General features: G+C 43.6%; 1 long non-coding RNA gene across 2 annotated transcripts; it reads right to left on the bottom strand.

Moving 5' to 3' along the window:
• Positions 1-2,367: 2,367 nt before the first annotated feature.
• On the bottom strand, positions 2,368-3,760 carry LOC142361015 (uncharacterized). 2 transcript variants are annotated; one of them, XR_012763559.1, is made up of 4 exons: positions 3,705-3,760; positions 3,051-3,609; positions 2,881-2,929; positions 2,368-2,792 (listed from the first exon to the last, which is right to left on the bottom strand). It is a non-coding gene; the product is annotated as an uncharacterized LOC142361015 (long non-coding RNA). The 2 variants fall into 2 exon arrangements; XR_012763560.1 differs by lacking the exon at positions 3,705-3,760 and having other exon boundaries at positions 3,051-3,198; positions 3,511-3,593.
• Positions 3,761-18,689: the final 14,929 nt, after the last annotated feature.

Here is an 18,689-nt window from a genome sequence, read left to right as displayed (position 1 = left end):
TTTATATTTTCAAGCAATAAAATAGCATCATTGCCTTTTTAGTTCTCCAATAGCTATGCTAACTAATTAATGAGAGGCATCCCTGTTATATTAAAGTTCATTAGTGTGTATAAGGAGATCAGTGTTCTGCCTACAGTGCTCACTGAAAAATCATGAAATTGGTAGCAACAGCTCTGTCAAGAATCACAGCAAAATATTGACTGCAAAATTAAGAGGTCTATTTGGCATCAAATAAAGTCTCCCATTTGGCAGACTAGGAATGTTCCAAGTGGCAGAATACTGTTTTCAGTCCAAGTCAGGCACCAGAAAGCACTGAATGAACTGCAGATAACATAAAGTATCTGCTTTAAGCCTTCTGTGTCAAAATTCAGCAGGACACGATGTAGCCCGACGTAATAGCAGGAACCCCCTGGCACCGTTAAAAGGCTGAACACAGTTGTAGGATCTTCTAGCTGAGGTTTGCAGAACACCTTCACAAGTTCTAAAATTCTTGAGCGCTCTTATTTGCAGAGTTTGTACATCCTCTTTGAAATATGGTAATGACTTCAAGGGTTTGATGAGCCCAGCAAAGACATCCCTTGCCACCTCACAAACAGATGCTTCAAAAGACTAGGGCCTACAAACAAACAAACCCTTCAAAAGACTGCATCCTCCGGTTAAGGCCTTTCGTAGTGTTGTCAGTAGGCGCTGGATCGGAGTGCTGGATGTCAACGTGCTGGAGGAAAACCTCACAAAACTGATGGAGCCAGTGAGGATGGCAAGATACTGAGCAGAATGGAAAGCAACAGAAGTCACTGCTAGGACAGGCGATTTATTGAGGTCAGTACCTCAGCCTTCAGCTGAGATGGCTCCATACTTCTTCTGATAACCAAGGGGAAGTCTGAAGGCAATCGCCATTTTGTTACCATGACATCACTTCTCTGACAAATGGCCCTAAAAGTCAGGACAGTGTGTTTGTGGAGGAACAAAGGGACGTGGGATACACAGCTTTAACCTTCAGATTTTATTCGCTCGTCATAGGATAATTCATGGTTAGTAGAATCTGTGAGTGGAGATGAAACTCATTAAAAAAATAAAAAGCTGGCAAAAATGAAAAGCAAATCAGTATTAATGCTAAGGCTAAACCTTGATTTCAGTAATGAGAGCCTCTGGGGCAGACACCACAGATGCACTCTTCTGCACCAGAGAGCCCTCTGTTACCAGGCTGGTTCCTTATCGAGAGTGGCAGTACGCTTCTGTCAGCGGGGAGCTGGAAATACTTCTCTGGTCAGGGAGCGCAGCCTTTGGGTACATGATACAGGCTTTACAGGAGAATGGCAAAAATATCACACAATCCTTCTGGAGAGTAAACAATTTTATAGAGTTCTCTAATTTGAGTCTCTCCTGCCCCAAGATCTAATATTTTTGTGTCCCTGCTGACTGATGAAATATGAAAATAGAGTTTTGCTTCATTTTTGGTGTTAAGCATACTTCTCATCTATTATCCTCTGTTTGCTAGGAAGCATCTATTCTTTGTCACTCTCCTCTGTTATGCTGAGGAACTGCGCAATGCCACTTGTACAGTAAGAAAACCCTTGATTTTTCCCTCTTTATGTGCTGGGCCGCCTGCATCCGCAGTCCTGGGGCTATGGAATTCAATCACTGGCACACAGTAGCGTCCCAAGATCTCAGCTCTTCTTTTTAACAGCACTTGCACAGACAGCTATGAAATGTCAACACGGTGGATAACAAGCAGCCATATCTGAAGAACTCACAAATAATACAATGAGCAAAATGTAAAGAAGAGGTCCCTGGGACAGCTTCTCTGATACCTTTGTGCACACAGGCATTCTCTGTCTTATCATCCCAAATTTAGTGAAGCTCATAAGTACATGCTTAACTTTAATATGAATATATGTTTATCTTTGTTCAGTCACAGGGGTGAACTTTTCCCCGTGTGTAAGTGTGCTATAGAAGCAGAGCCCTAAGGAGCAGACAGTGCCAGGGAAATGCTGCCAGCAAGCGTCTGGCAGAGCGCATTCAGCCATTCAGCCCGAGGGCAGCGCCCTACCCTCCGACACCCAAGGCGCACAGTCCCTCTGCCTTACTCTTCTAAAGCATTCTCCTTTCAGACCGTTGTCTGAAAGTTTTCAATATGAAACAGAGCAAAATACATCTGTAAAAGCTAGAAATGCACCAACTTGGTCGTGAAATAGAAATGCAAATTTTCCAACTGTAGCAACTACAATAATAAAACATTGTTTCTTGTAATCTGGGAGAAAACCGTGGCTTGGAGTAAACCAGTTTGGAACAACAGTCAGACTCACTGAGCACTATAACATCCATTCACTAGCCAATCTGGTTAAAAAGAATGTTTATTTCTGTATATATAGTCTCAAAGATTAAACACAGAAGCCAAATATTCTGTCCAGAATACCTTTGTCCCCAGCAACAGAGCATGTTCCTTCAAACTGTAAGTATTCCGCTCCAACAGAAGCATGCTATATCTTTTATCTTAAAGTTCAGATGTACTTTGGACAATAAAAAATAATTTAACTGATTTCAGTGAAACACAGGGAATTTAAGGTATATTAGAGTGGAAAACCTGCTCAAATGCAATATTCAGGTTGTATAATTAAGATCACATAGTCACGGCGAACTCAGCAGCTGTAACACCTCAGAGGGAGTATAAACCCAGTGTATGTTAGGATCTGCTTCTACTGAGATGATCAGTAATCCAAAGGACAGAGTGAATGGATACAATGCATGGGAAATAGTATGTACCTCCATTACAGTTAGCCTGTGGTATGCTCCTGTATTCAGACATAAGGCTGAATTATTTACATGATAAATGTGTTCAGACAGCAACATTTATAAAAAAATTGGTGGTGCCCTACTTACTTTGGGTGAGGTCTCCAGCTGTTACCAACAAGACATTTTAGAAGTCTTCCTTATTGAAGGAAAAAAAGGGAAAAATTAATTTCATAGAGTTGACAAGACATGTTGAATTTGACTTTGCTGGCAGGCTTGTTACTCAGATTTACACAAAGCAAATGAACTGGTGGACTTACAAATATTGCGAAGTGAAGTAATCACTGCTTTCTCTTCTGGAAGTCACGGTGACCTTCTCCAGGCAGAGCTGCTGAAGACCCGCAGTGAATCCGGCCGTCTCACCTTTCCACCAGCTGTGGCTCGGACTGGGAGGTACTGGATGTTCACCTAGCAGTATCACATGCAGTTTTATTGATGCTTTTAAATAACCCCAAGGAATGTTATTCGTTGGCCTAATATGCACATATAGCTAACAAATATTCAAGATTTTCAGGCGCTGAAAGCGTCACGATTTCCAGCTTCTGTGTCGGGGCAGAGCCGCCAGACACGTCCCAGGCGTGGGCCGCGTCCCGCTGGCTGCCCCGCATTGACCACCCTTTGTTCCGAAGCCGTTTCAGTCACCCAGTGTCTTGCGAAGGAAACGACCTGCAGCGAACTGGCTGGGGAATGAAGTCTAAGGTGACATCTTCCCGTGTGTACCGTAACAGATCAGCCGTAGCGAGCTTCCCTCCACGAGTGACTCGCGAGCTAAACTCACAGACAGGCACCAGGCGCCGTTCTCTTCCCTTTGAGTTTTGCCTGGAAGGCACGAACAGGCTGGAGATAATCCTGGCCGGTAAAACGCCCCTGACCCCGCTTCCCCCCGGCCACCACACACACACACAGACACACACCCCCACGCGTGTCACCGCGCGCCAGGCCCGGCCCGGCTCCGCGCACAGGCCCCAGACGCAGCCCGCAGCGCCGCGGGCAGGCGGCGCGGGCCGGGCCGGGCCTGGCGGCGGCCGGGCAGCGGGGCCGGCGGGCGGAGCGCGCAGGCCGCTCCCCGCTGTCGCTCCGTCCAGGCGCGCAGAGGGGACCGGGCAGCGCTCGCCGGGCGCCGCCGCCCCGCTTGGCCCGGAGCCGCGCAGCCGGTGGGAAGGCGGCCCTGCGAGGCTCCCCCGACCCGGGCACCTCCGCTGCCCCTGGGCTGGTGCGGGGCCGTGCCCCGCCCGCGCAGCGCGCCGGGGGGCGGCCGGCACGGAGCGCCTGACGGCCTGGCGGGGGCAATGCCTGAGCGGCAGCTGCTAATCCCGTACGGAAAGAAAAGCTGTTTGGGAGGAGATGATGCTGCCCTCCTCGGCATTCCTGGAACTTCAACGGAGCAGAGTCAGCCAGAGCGAGAGTGCGCGTCTTGCTGCATTGTATGTTTATTTAAACATATTGACTAAAATAAGTTCGTTTGTTCTGTTCTCTTTACCATACACATATCACCGCAGATACAGGTTAACATACCTATTAGACTTGCATACCAGTTTAGAACTAATGTGTGCTAAGCCAGCAAAGAAACAAAACACAATAGCTCAAAAAAATGTCTGCAAGTATCCCCTTACACAGGATTTCATCCTCCAGCAGCTGGAGCGGTGCAAGGCTGAGCACTTAGAAGTCATCAGTTCAGAAACAGCTCCTTCCTGGCCCATGGCACCTTCTGTGAGGACTTCTGAGGACGAGAAAAACAACTCAGGGCAAGCGCGTGGGGCTGGCCCTGGCAAAGCCCGAGTTAGCCACGAGGCACAGACCCGGCGGGCGCGACGCCACGGCCACCCCGCCACGGCCAAGCTGTCGCCCGCTGGGTGTGAGCGGCTTTTGTATTCCGCCACTCACTTTTCAGACTGGTCTGTGTCACTACAGCCTACCTGCCGTATTCCCAGCTAACGTCAAACAACGCACACCTATTTCGTGCTACAGTTCTCAACACCTAAAGCATTAAAAAGTACTTTCTGAAATATTGCAGTCCTCTTTTTGCTCTAATGTTGAAATGTCAGTTAAAGTATTGTAGCAGTGCTGTGATTCAGTCCCTGCTTGCTAGTTAACTCGCCTTTTCCCCTCCTTCAGCTGTAGAGTATACATACTGTCCCGTGCTCGTAGTTTCCCACTGGAGCAGGAGCTGTGGGGCTAGCTATGCTGTTTGTAAAGCGGAGCTGATGCTCGTCCCTCCTGCTCAGAGACAGACACAGGTACTAGCTCTTGGCTTGCCATGACCTTCGAGCTCTCTTGGGGAGCTCCAATTCATTTTGGCCAGCGGCACTGCACTCCCAACCTGCCGCCAAAGCTCACGTGGCACCTCTGAGACAGCCGTGCTTTCCTGCCCACTATTCATCCTGCGAATAAGCCTGTTCTGGGCAGAGGCACAAGCCAGAGCTGCCCCGAGGCTGTCAGATGAGCTCCACAGCCCTTGTCAGAGCTGGGACGTGAGCAAGCCCAGTTCATTCCTTCCTCATTTAACACCAACATACGGGAAAGTCTTTTACAGTACGAGCTCCTGTGCAAGCTGCCCAGTGACCCCTACATCTCGTGCTGGCACAAGCTGTGCAGCCAGCAGCCTCACTGCACGGATGCAGATCTAACATTGCATCACAGCATTTCTGAATTGCTTTACTATGCTTCTTTCTTCTTTTCAAAAACGTTTTCCCCAGCCACTTATTTCTTCAAACTTCCTAACCCAACTTCACTACGTCATCACCTTCTCTGTACAAATTTGAAGTCTGAAGCCGTATTCCTTTAGTTCTGCCTCCTTCAGGGTGAGCTGAGCTCTGACAACTGCCTCGAATGTGGGTGGAAGTTCTCCAAGAAAAACCAAGGTGGAGCAGATAGCAAGACTGTGCGGGGTGCTTGTCCCTGTGCCAGTGCCATACCAATGCCCTGCCTGAGTCTTGTAAGCGCTGTGTAGCTACGCGTCCTGCTGTCACGCAGATAGGACATACAACTGGCTTCCTAACTACCTGCGTCCTTCTGATAGTCTTCTCTTCCTGTCCTACAGCATTGGTTGTGTTAGCACTAAACACGAGTAAATAACTGTACATCGCACCTGAGGTATGGTGCAAATGCGGTGACATGCCTGTACATTCTGCTGAATCCAATAATAACATAATAATCAATTTATTCTGATGTACCACTGAAAACTGAAAGTATGTATTCACTCACACAGTCTATCTATAGGTAAAGCTTTTCTGGATGTTTCAAACACATTGCATAAACTCAGTCTACGCACAAGCTATCTACATACAAAATATCCTTGAGAGTGAAATTTTAGACTCTGAAGCATTTGCTTTGATAGTAGCAAGATTTATTGTCTTTTCTCATCAGATTTTGTTATTCGGATATCAGTCATCATTTCCTTGTCAACAGATTTTGTGTATCTCCATATGACTGATTGACTTCGAAGTCTGATCAACAAGAATCCTGAAGCCTGACTGTATTTTCTGATAACAACTGTAGGGATTTACTCTCAAGAGGGTGAGAAATGCTCTGCAGCACGAGCCCCATCTTTTATGCTCAATGTCAAACCTAACAGGCTTCTAATAATAGAACCACCGCAATCTGTCCAGCTCTTCCAGCCCTGGATCTGCCACAGGAAGCAACTCATTAGACTGTAGCTAATGCAGTAAACAGGGACTGACTGCAGTAAACAGGGGCTCGCTCTAGTGCCATGGTACGAACCGAAAGGTGTCATGTGTTGGGGAGTTTTCTCATCTACAACACTCTCTAGTGGTTTTTGCAAGGTGAGCTTCAGTGAAATATTTACGATTCCTCTTACACAAATTACCACAGCATGCGCTGAACTCTGGGGTATTCGTAAGGTCCTTTATAAGTAGGAAGGGCAACCATCTACAGGGTATGCTGATGCTAAGTCTCGAATTTCAGACCTCACTTATAACTGTGCAGTCAAAGATTTTTATTTTATGATGGGAACAAAGTGGAAGAGGTAGGAAGGTAATGGGGAAAAAAATCTTTCCCCACATTATCTCTTAACTCAAAGAATTATCTTGAAAATTCCCACACTCCCTTAAATTACTTTCATGCAGAGATCAAGTCTCGGAAGTATCATTTGCTTTGGGACTAGCTGTTAACAAAATAATCGAAAGAAATAGTTTTAAGCTGTTGCTCATCTTTGACTGCTGCGGGTAATATTCCAGACTAATTCTCTGGTCCAGCTGGCGTTACAGGGCAATGTTCTCACCAACGCTCATTTGAATACTTATCTTAAGCCTACACATAATTCATATGACACCACAGACTTATGGGAGGAAAAAAAATATTGATGCGGAGGTGCCAGGCTTCATGGCTCTCTGAGCCATATGCAAAACCTTCACACACACACCCCCCCTCCCCATATCCTGCAGCTGCACAGCCACAGCTCGCAAAGGAACCCAGCCTCCCACTTTCTGCTGGGCAGCCCCACCACCCCAGCCTCACATCCTCCACCGCCAGCGGAGCAAGCTGAGGCAGTGAGACAGGTAAAGCCCAGCATCCCGCACCCACAGCCCTCAGTCAGGAGCAGGGCTGGACAGAGTTAGGAAGTCATGGTTGAAAACCCAGATCAGAAACCCAAAGACAAGCAGCTACAAACCAAACCCGCAGAACTGCAGAGAGTTTCACACACGCACCACCAGCACGCCAGAGACCTGGGCCAGGAGAGGAGTCTGTTCCTGGTGGGCATTTGGCCGGTGATGGCCCGTCTGAAGGATGCCTTAGCCTCAGCTGGGCAGTGGCTCACCACACTCGTTTCCCAAGGCCAGGTGCCCTCATCCCCTTAGCCCAAAGTCTGTTTCCTCGTCTGGGCTGGGCTTTGCGGCAGGTGCTGTAGTGCACACAGCAGAGCAGCGAGAGGGACAGAGGAATGCTGCTTCCTCCAAAAACACGTGCATCCACTACACCTGCTCACTGCATTTCTGTACGTACTGTAATGCCTGCAATTAGCTTGATCCACATTCCAAACCGAAAAAATAAAATACACTATACTCAGAATATATGTATACAGTTGTGCCTCCATTTATTCTCTGTAGCACCAGCTAAACTGTGCACCCCTGCCTCGAGGAATTTAGTCAGGTGGTGGAGAGGCATTGGAGCATATTTGAAAGACACCAGTTAGAGTCATGTGCCAATTTCACACTGAATTCCAACAGGAATGTGATGCTGGAAAAATGTGTTAGCATCTAGTTTTATGACCACTGCAACTGCCTCCGTCTCTCTTCAACAGAATTTCTGATTTCTTCCTAAACAAAGGAGCCTGAGATGCTGACCTGCCCCACACAGGAAAGATGCCAGCAGATTTAGTAATTCTGCATCTCCTTGCTATGGCTTTAGAAATATTAACACTTTTCAATTTGTTGTAATAAGCTAAGTTTTGTTCATCTTGAGCTCACAATCTGGACAGACATACTGCCACATTCTCCAAGCCGTTTTTCCTGGTTGACACATATCCAACACATCTCCTTTGGCTAAATCTCAATACAGATTCTGCACCAGTTTTTACTTGCTTACCTGTTGTATTGGCTACATACACCAGGTTCAGTGCAGTTCTTGCTAGTCAGTCGTTCTCCTTCCATCTGCCAGAGTCTATGCAGTATTTAACTCCTTAACTTTTGAGTACTCATCACCACATCACTTGCTGGATTCTTACATCTTGCTGACAGCTGCTTGTTCTTTCATAGTTTTTACACAGGATGTATAGATGCAGAAATCTGCTGTGTCCCTTCCATCTCTGAGTGTCAAGACAGACACTTCTCTGCTTTCACAGCAGCTTTCCTTCAAAATTTTATTTGAAAATACTTTATCTGAAAATGTATTTTTAAAGGTTAGAGGTCATCTATTGTTCTGCAGTCAAGAATTTCTTTCCAGATGTCAGAAAACAGTGTGCTTTAATTATACACTCTCCCAAAAGATCTTCCACACTCTATGAAGTTTTTCTTGTTTTATGAAAGTCATTTTATTGGCAAAGCATATGACTAACAAAAGGGACATGACTCTATGGTTACTGTAATATGAATTATTACTCTGTTTACAGCTGAGCTTTAAAAAAAATTCTCAGACAGCTTGGTTTTGGTGACTAAAGCTTTAAACCTCTTAGGTTTTTTTGCTCCCTTCTTAAAAGCCAGAGGTGGTGAATTTCCAATTTCTGATGCCATTTTTTGTCAGGCTAGGCACAGGGGTCTGTGGGTGGGACATACAATGTGAAACTCCGTGCTTGGAAGTCCTGAGAAATCTCCTGTTTCAGGTTCCTTGTTTTGATGCCTTAAGTAAGTAGCTTCAGCCAGACTCGAATGGCTCACTGCAGTAACAGTGGCTCTCTTTGCCCAGGGTAAATTTACCATGTAGTCAAATGTCACCCACCGCAGGCCTCCAACCATTTTTGGCAATGATCCACTGGTGCAATTGTGAGAGGGTGGATAGAGTGGGCCCAGAGATGGTGTTTGTGCTATATCCTCCACTGCTGCATCCAGTGTCCAGCTGCGCAGAACCAGCACGTGGAGCCTGACGGCCCAACTGGAAGCCAGCAGAGATTTGGGGGAGATTAAAGGCAGGGTGATGGACAAGGTGCCAGTGCTGAGGTCTCTGGGCTTTGGGCTGGGGCACTCACAGGTGACTGTTCCCCCAGCTCTGGACACAGTTTCTCGTCACTGTGAGTGGTGAGGAGCTCTCAGCATACTTCCCATCCTGGCTTCTTACTGCTTCTCTAAAAAGTCTGCATGGGACATTGCCCGGGGCCAACAGAGATGAGATGTCTGTGTCCCCTTCATCTACCTGCCAGTAGCTGTAGCACCACTGCCATAAAAGCCAGACTGATTCAGCAGAGACTCACTGCTAGAAAAACACAGACCTTCTCAACACCGTAGTCACAGGAGTTTCACACCTAGAGCAGTTATTTAGGACCAGTTTTCACACATGCGGTGGCAGAAGAGGTGTCACAGGGACATAAATTCTGAAAGTGAGAATCTTATCAGTGTAACAACTTCCTAAGTGTTGCTTGGCACAGTCTTCTTTTGGTCCAGATTTCATTATTTTCCTACTCTTTTATGCCATTGTATACCTACTGCCGTTGTATGTTAGCCACCAGGAGAATTTTGGCTTAGGACTTACACAAGTCCTACAGACTTAGGACTTACACAAGTAAGTCGTCGGTAAGATACTATCTTTGTTAAGTGTTTACATGTAAAATGCTTCTCTAAGGTTCAGACTTTAGCAAAATGTGCATAGAAAAAAATCACAGCAATGCACTGGAACTATCTATGCTTTTTGTGAGTTCTCCAATGCTAACTCATATGAGCTGTGAGAAAATGTTAGAAAAGTGTGTCACATTGCCTAAATCACAAACTGAGATAAAGTGAGAGCAGTTCTCCTCAGCCTGCATGTAGCTGAAAGCTTGCTTCTTCTGTCTTAGCCCTGAATAAGAATTTGTTGCCTGAAATGTTGTCTGTCTTTTTAGTTGTTCCAATGAAAACTCATCTGTGCCTAAGAACCTTGCCTTGCTTGATGTCTTCGGCAATCACACTGCAAAAACATTACTGCCGGAGCTCCATATAGCCGTGACTATTCAACTGGCAGGCAGGTCTCAAGAGTTCTTTATTCCTGCCAGACACAAGCCATTATAGAGCAGCATTCTCCAAGAGACAGATCTGCTTGTTGAACATATAAATACTGTTTTTCCTTCCATTGATGTCCATAGGAGCAAGGATAGAGGTATGATGTTATGAGATGCTCAGATCTTAAAATATGTTCTGAATGATTTCTATTTTCAGAGCTGTTTTGCTTTGGAGGATGAAAGGTCTGTTCACTTAATATGGGGAACAAGGCTGGTCTCAGAGATGTGGAAGAACATCTATTCATCGAAAAGCTTAGCTATTTCAGGAATAATCTGTAAATTATTTTCAGAGTGTGTTTAAACTGTTGTTAACTATACCTGGCAGATTTCTGGCAAATGCATTATTGTTTCTTTACCCTTCTTCATTCCTGCAGGGCAATTTTGGGGGGGACAGGACTTGTCACTTTCTCCTGTTGACACTGTTCTACATTGTATAAATAATTACACATTCACTGGGACTAACACCTCCACCCTCCCCAGGAGGGTTACCGAACCACCAAACTAGAGCATTGTTTTTTCTCTCACCATCTGGCTCCATGAATATTTAAGTATATTTTACAAAGTGGGACTGTTCCAGTCAAAGAGACTGGTGTTTAGGTCACTGCTGTGAGGCAGAAACCTAATCTGAATTTGGAGAGAGGAGAGGAGAGGAGAGGAGAGGAGAGGAGAGGAGAGGGAGAGGGAGAGGGAGAGGGAGAGGGAGAGGGAGAGGGAGAGGGAGAGGGAGAGGGAGAGGAGAGGAGAGGAGAGGAGAGGAGAGGAGAGGAGAGGAGAGGAGAGGAGAGGAGAGGAGAGGAGAGGAGAGGAGAGGAGAGGAGAGGAGAGGAGAGGAGAGGAGAGGAGAGGAGAGGAGAGGAGAGGAGAGGAGAGGAGAGGAGAGGAGAGGAGAGGAGAGGAGAGGAGAGGAGAGGAGTTCCTCTGAAATACAGGTAGGAACTAGACTTAGGTTTTGTGAGGTATGCACAGACTTCTTCAGGAACACTCATATAATCATCTCTTTCTGGGATTTACATATCAATTTGTGTCATTATTTCGACAAGCACTTACTTAAAAATATATTTTTAGTATTAAATGGAATAGTTTGTACCAAATGAAACTGAGTTTGGGGACTTCATTGCATTTAGAAATATGAAAAAACATATTTAGCTCCTGAATACTGAGATTTTCTTTCCTGTCCAAGTATTCAGTCAATTATGAGCAGAAATTAACTTGGAAAGCCTTTCCAAATAATAGCTTGTTTACCAGTATGGGCTCCACAAATTCTATTACTTCTATCTTAGTGTAATCAGAGTTCAGGTTGGTACTCTTTGCTTTCTGCTTTAAAACTGTGAATTGTGCTTGTCGTCACAGGATGAAGGGCTTCTGTAAAAGACAGGGTAACTTGGGAATACACAGCCTGGAAAAACTTCATTTCCATCAACTGGAAAACTTTCAGTTCATCTACTGAAGAAATAAGCAAAAGCAAGGTTACTCTGATGCCCTCTTGCTGTTTAAGGTAGTGATCATAATATCTACTTCCATCTATTCCCATGGATACCAAGGTGTTTTTAGGAGTTATTTTTAACCGTAACTCTTTCTTGCAACAATTCAGTAAGCTGTTCTCTGACTGATAGCCAACCTAAGACTGGACACGTAGTTAAGGTCTGTTTGGTTTGACAGTTATGTATTTCTCTTTTCTGGACTTAAAAGCTGGATATGAAAAGTCAAAAAAAGAGACTGTTTTATCCCAGAATTAAGTGTTTCAGTTTGTTGGCTGGTTTTGGATTCTTTTTTAACAAACAGTATAGGTTTTCTGTTTTCACTTGTGTTTTATACACCTGTGTTTCTAATAACTATTGAGCTTGCATTCACATTTTGATGGTGTTTAGACTGACTTCATCCCTTCTAGGGATATGCATGACTTTAATATGGTCCATGGTTTAACAAATAGAATAATGTTTTGAAGGTAATTGAAATACGAAACTAAACCAAAACAGACAAACTGGGTCTAAGAGTGGAATGGACTGCTAAACTATCCCCATCGTAACGGCAGATTCAACCCCTCATTCTCATATTAATACAAAGTATCTGAGGAATTCTGAAATGGAGCCAAATTGTCAGTATGAACTTTGAACACAACGAGGATGCAGTATAATCAAAAGTCCTGTTAAAAAAACTTTGTGTTTGGATCAGACCTCTGATCATTTTTGTATAGCTATAACCTTACAGGTAGAAGTCCTGCATTAGAGCTTGGCTTGGAATGTACGGTGGAGTCTTCTTCTACATTACAGAAAATGTAAAAGTGACACTACAGCTATAAATTCATAAATTAACAATCCGGGGCAGGTCAGAGACATAGCAGTACATCAGAACATACACTGAGCTTAGAATCCATTTAGTTTAATTAGATGTATTTGAATTTCACTTACATTTAAAGCAGATAATTGAATAATAGTACTTAAGAAGAGACTCTGGGGTTAATAATACCAGAAAATTGTTACAGAATCCATAGAAGCACACTTTCACCAGGATAAAAGCTGCAACCATGGTGATAACCAAAAGACAGGTCAGCAAACATTTTAGGTGTGTTTAGGGTGGTGTAAAGGCAGAGAGAAGAGTCAGCAGAATTTAAAAACCTAAGAACCAAGAGCTTTGAAAACTTAGCTGGAAAGCTGAACACAGAGTTGTTGTGCTGATAGACAGTACAATAATCATGATCTATTGGTTACACTTCTAACTCAAGATCCATATAAAACTGTTCCTGTCATTCCCTTTCAAGAATCTAGATACCTAGCATCCCATATCTGCATCTGTACCTATTTACAGCAAAGAATTCCTTACTATTTGACACTGTGCAGAATAATTATTACCAGTGCACTGCAGTACGTCTGGAAATATGTGGGAATGCTGGCTCAGCGTACCTCAGGCGAAGTACTGCACCTCTTGACGAACCATAGCATATATAAAAGAGGAGCACAAGAGCCTGATTAGTCTTTCATACATACTGAAGGCCAGGCATAATTTTTTTGAAGTGGAAGGAGTTACAGCAGTACAGCCTTCCAACTGTAGAACAGGTAACAATAGAAATTTAAATAAATACTTCCCAGTCTTTGCAAATTCCCTGATTCCTTATTCAAAGATGCTATACATCCACCAGAAAACATGCAGTAGAGGCAGGCATTCTTGCTTCCTTTCCTGCAAGGATTAAAAAGAAACTTGACTGTAATCTCAAGAATAAGCCCAAAGACCAGGTTTAGAATCTGGAATGACTTTTCTCCTCTCAAACTGTGCTTTCAATGAGTTGAAGCATTTAAACATAAAGACTCTTTCAAAAGTTGCCTGTGCTCAACTGTCCACCTCCAAACTGAAGTTGAGTATAGTTTAGGAGCACTGAAATTAAATGACAATATTACTGACTTGGTCTGCCCTTTATTTTTTAGTGGTTATGGGAAATTTCCTCAGAGACTGCTAAAACCAAAATAGTGTGAGGCTCTTGAAAAGATTAAAACAAGTAACTCCTGGATTACAAATAGGATAAACTGCTGCTTGATTCTGGCCCTATGCTTTTGATTCCTAAAGTACTGAAGGACTGTTGCTGAGTTAGAACTGCATAGAGGTTTCATACAATTGTTTCCATTTCACACTAAAAACACTGAAGCATTTTTATCCCAAGTATATATCTAATTTCAGCCGATAATGCTGTTTCTCTAATGCTTTTCCACTGTTTATGTTACTTTGTGATACATTTTGTAAACAAAACTGCTATTTTCTAGAAGTCCCTGGACTTGGCTCCTGAAATTTCCATGTAGGTTCCATCCATTTTTTATAACGTTTGGCCTGAATACTTTAGCATTTTAATGACCTATAGTATTTTGCTCATAGCAAGAAGCACTTATCTAGTGTTCAGACATGCTGCTCTGCAATACCATGCTGAGACTGATACTGACAATGACAATTCTTTACATATTAAGTAATGATGATTCTGTGAGAATCATTACCCAGCAACATAATAGATCCCAGATGCGTTTAAAAAACATAATATTAGGCTAAACTCCAAATTCTGGCCAGGAACGCATGTGTGCATCTCCCAGGGCAGTAATTCAGCATTTAGAAAAAGTAAACGTACCATTGTAACACACACAGCAGATAGCTGAGTTCCAGCCACCAGTGAAATAATCTGGCCCGAAGTTTGCATTCCATGACCTCTGTACTCTGATGGGAAGGAGGCCATAGGGACTGACTGTAATTCCCCCAGTCAGAACTGCCCAGCCCTGGTACAATTTACTGCTGCACAGGAACAGTGCTAATTTACACCAGTGGTGCAACACCCTCCTTCTTGCCAAGGACTCTGTGCTCCAAAGACTGAAGCAGGACAACGGAAGGCATAGCATAAACAACAAGAGGAATCCTGTAAGTCTTTCTGTACCACCAATATGATGTTGTACCTGGCAGAGAAAGGCTGTATCATGATGTTACCTCTCAAATACTTAAGCTCTCTCAACTTGATCTAATCTGCTTGTCGAAGAAAGGGTATTCTCCTGGTTCAGGATTTTCATCTTTGAGGAACGAAGTCCTTCGTATGTAGACTTCCCCATGTTATCATTCAGATGTAGCTGCTGAGCTGCTCAGTTAGTTAGGGCCTTCACTTCCAGTCGAAAAAACAAGTGCAGCAATGATTATATCTGGCTGTGATTTCCTTGTATTCTCCCACCCCTTGTTGCACAGGCTATCATATCATTTGCATCTTTTGTAAGAGGTCATTCCTCATAGTCCCCTTCCCATACAGTTTATGATATTTTGGAAGCAGACTGTGAATTTTCTTATCAGTAAAATTAGGAAAACAGTATTTTAGTTGACTGAACTAAAATTGTTCACAACACTTTTCTTCCTAGGAACATTTGCAGTAAATAAATTAGATCAAACTGTTCTCCTTTTTATGTATAGCCTTATAAATAAGAGTGGTAGAGGGAAATTCAGGAAAATCAATTAGAGTATTGGCATGAAATATTTTCTCACGGGGCTTAGTTCCGATTTCCGATCTGCGTTGCCAGTAATCGTAAACTAATTATAGTACATGAAACTGCACCGCGAGACTCGGGTCCTAGGTATCACCTGTGCAATAGCAGTATGACAGCATAACACATTTGATGTTCTTTAAAAAAAATCTCTATTTTTCAACTACAGCATTCAGAAGATTAAAAAAAAAAGAAACTGAAGCTGGGTGCCTTAATACAAACCTACTGATTTATAGATGATGTAAAGCTTCATCTGACTTGAACACAAGAGAATTAAAGCACACATCAAAAAATAGGCAGCTTCTTTGCTCATGCTTCCTGTTTTCTTTTTGACAGCGTTCTTCCCAAAAGCACACTCTAAAGCCTGAAAGAGACTTCTCTGGAGAATGCTTGATGCCTTTTCCAACTTTTCTTTCTCTGCTTCTGCACGTACAGTACCTGACAAAGTCTCTCACTGCACAGTCATAGAGTGGATTCACAGGTGCCTTTGCCTGATGCCTCCAGTGTCGCTTGCCGCCAGCTTGACGGGAAGATGGCTGTGATCACGACCAGTTTGTCAGCACCACCCAGTGTGTCATGTAACACAACAATGACTCCTCGCTCTCACTCACTTTCTTCATTAGGGTCAGAGCTGAGCTTAAAAGTCTCTGGTGGTGGTGGTGCTTTTGGAGGGGAGAGGATGCTGTTGTGCTGTAGATTTTTCAAAGTATCAGCTCTTTTCATTTCCTAATCTACAAACTAGACTCTAAGTCTCCAGACTTGTCTTTATATCAGGCCAATAGATCCAAGGATGACTTTTTAATATATCCCTCATAAAACTAATTATATTTTGTATCCAGAAAGTCTATTTTTTCCATTCTAGTGACATAATTTTCTAACTCCTCTCGTATTTCCTTCCCTGAGCACAAGCATAATTAATGGTCTCATGTTTCTCACCCGCATCCACCAAAGCAAAGGGAACGCGCTTTGGAATTCTCTTTCATAATATTATCTACTGGGATACTTGCTGATTTAGGTTACATCGAGCCTGGGGGGATAATGACTGACTGGGTAGCTGATCTGTCTTTGCTTTTACAGGTCTCTAGGTAAGAATAGCATTTACTGACACTTGATGATGCCCTGCCCTGTGCCGGGGCTTGGAAGCTGTCCTGCAGAGGCTGAAGTGCCTTGCTCCTCTCCGTCTGCTGCTGCAAGATTTGGCTGTGGGACTGCCTAGGTCACAGGTACCTGCAGGCAGTTCAGGGGTTCTGCCTTTTTAATTCTACGGCCTGCTGCTCTGGGGTTTATGTTCCTGTTCCTTTTATGTACCAAAGGTTTTCCTTGGACTGATGTGTTTAAAATGCACTGCTAGGGAGATAGCTCTTGCTTAAAAATGTTCATTTAGAATCCATTTGTCTAGTCAGTACTTCAGCCATTTCTCCACCTGCTGTATGATATGGTCATTGTAAGTGCATGCTCTTGGTTAATGGACCCTGGGATGCTTCACTGGAAATGTTGAAACGGTCCTTTAGAAGGCTTGTACTGTGATGGAGCATCTGTTCACAACATTATGAATGTTTCAAGCATTCTGCTTGACAGCAGATGCTCTGGTTAATAACTATTAGATCTCTCTGGTTACAGGAATATTTGCAATTTAGCAGTAGCTATCCAATTTATCATTTTTGTATTAAGATAAAAAACAATTCAACTAATGATAAATCAGCATCATTCTCCTTAATATTTTCTTATGCTGGTAAATAAGCAATTGACTTTGAACAATAGGGGGTAAAATATTAAAAAAAAAAAAGAATAATTGAATACCAGCTTGTCTTCCTATAAAGAGAAGAGGCAAGTAGGAACTGATGTCAGAATTGCCCAAACTGACAAATGGAAGGACCAGAAGGTAATTTAGAAAAGCCATACTGAAAAACTGTACCACTTTTATGATTAATGCATCGCATCTGGTCTCTCTGCTAAATGATAATATGAATTATGAAGTTTTTCAACTGTATTAAATATGTTATTAGTTGAAGTACACCCAGCAAAGAGACAAAAAAAAATTTGTTAATTAAGGAATGTAAGCTCAGTTCCTAAGAAGTTCCTAAATTCCTAAGAAGGTGTGGGAATACTGTCAATACTGCATTTGCACTTGGTATCTCAGGATCAAAAGAAAGCAAAGGAGGGGGAGGTCTATGACTCATCACGGCCATTTTTTATATAAAGCCAGAAATCACTCTGTCATTCGATAAATGAACCGAGAGCAAAGTTTGACATACAAAAAGAGAGAAGAGTGCGAATTCCAGCCTGCAGAAGGGTGGAGGCTCTGCAAGTTTTCCAGAGACAACTCTTGTATGTTTTTTTATTTCTATAAAGTGGCGGATTCAATTAAAGGCGTAACATGGACAAATCCTTGGCTTACAGACCAAAGAAAGTTTGGGAATCCTAGGAAATGGGTGGGTACATAAGTTTTTACAAGTCATGTTAGGTGCTAGGACTACCAAGAAAATAGGAGTATGTCCTCTCCATTGCACGTTGTTCAGTGCTATTCTGAAAAGTGACCACTTGCAATTCCAGGAAATACCAAAGTTCGTCTGGAAGTGAAAATATCAAGGCTTTGGCACTTAAGACCACATTGAGAGAGTTGGAGTTGTTCAGCCTGGAGAAGAGAAGGCTCCTGGGGGACCTTACTGCACCCTTTCAATACTTAAAGGGGACTTCTAAGAAAGATGAGGACAGACTTTTTTAATAGAGCCTGTAGCGATGGGACAAAGGGTAATGATTTGAAACTAAAAGAGGGTAGATTCAGATTAGATATAAGGAAGAAATTTTTTATGATGAGGGTGGCACAGGTTTTTTATGACACACTGGCACAGGTTGCCCGGAGAGGGGGTAGATACCCCATCCCTGGAAACATTCATGGCCAGGTTGGATGGGTCTCTGAGCAGCCTGATCTACCTGAAGATGTCCCTGCTCACTGCAGGGGGGTTGGGCTAGATGACCTCTAAATGTCCCTTCCAACCCAAACCATTCTATGATCCAAATGAAATAAAGAGCTGTTGTTCATAGCATAAAGGTGCACATGCTGTGTACGGATGCATAGGGCCTTCTCAGCAGCCTGTTCTCTGTCTCAGTTTGCTCATGAGCCCTGAATTTTCCCTTTGCTGCACAGATCTGTCGATGCTCTTGGGTGGTATGCAGAACCTGTTATCACCTTAACTGTTCAGAAGTTTAAAACTACCTTTGGAAGAGGTTAAAAGTCTGCAACAACCACACACAAAAGCGTC

This window comes from Opisthocomus hoazin, chromosome 4, assembly GCF_030867145.1.
Source record: "Opisthocomus hoazin isolate bOpiHoa1 chromosome 4, bOpiHoa1.hap1, whole genome shotgun sequence".
In the NCBI taxonomy this organism is placed as follows: domain Eukaryota; kingdom Metazoa; phylum Chordata; class Aves; order Opisthocomiformes; family Opisthocomidae; genus Opisthocomus; species Opisthocomus hoazin.
Note: the sequence above shows the minus strand (reverse complement) of the source record. Positions and strands in the feature narration are given on the sequence as shown.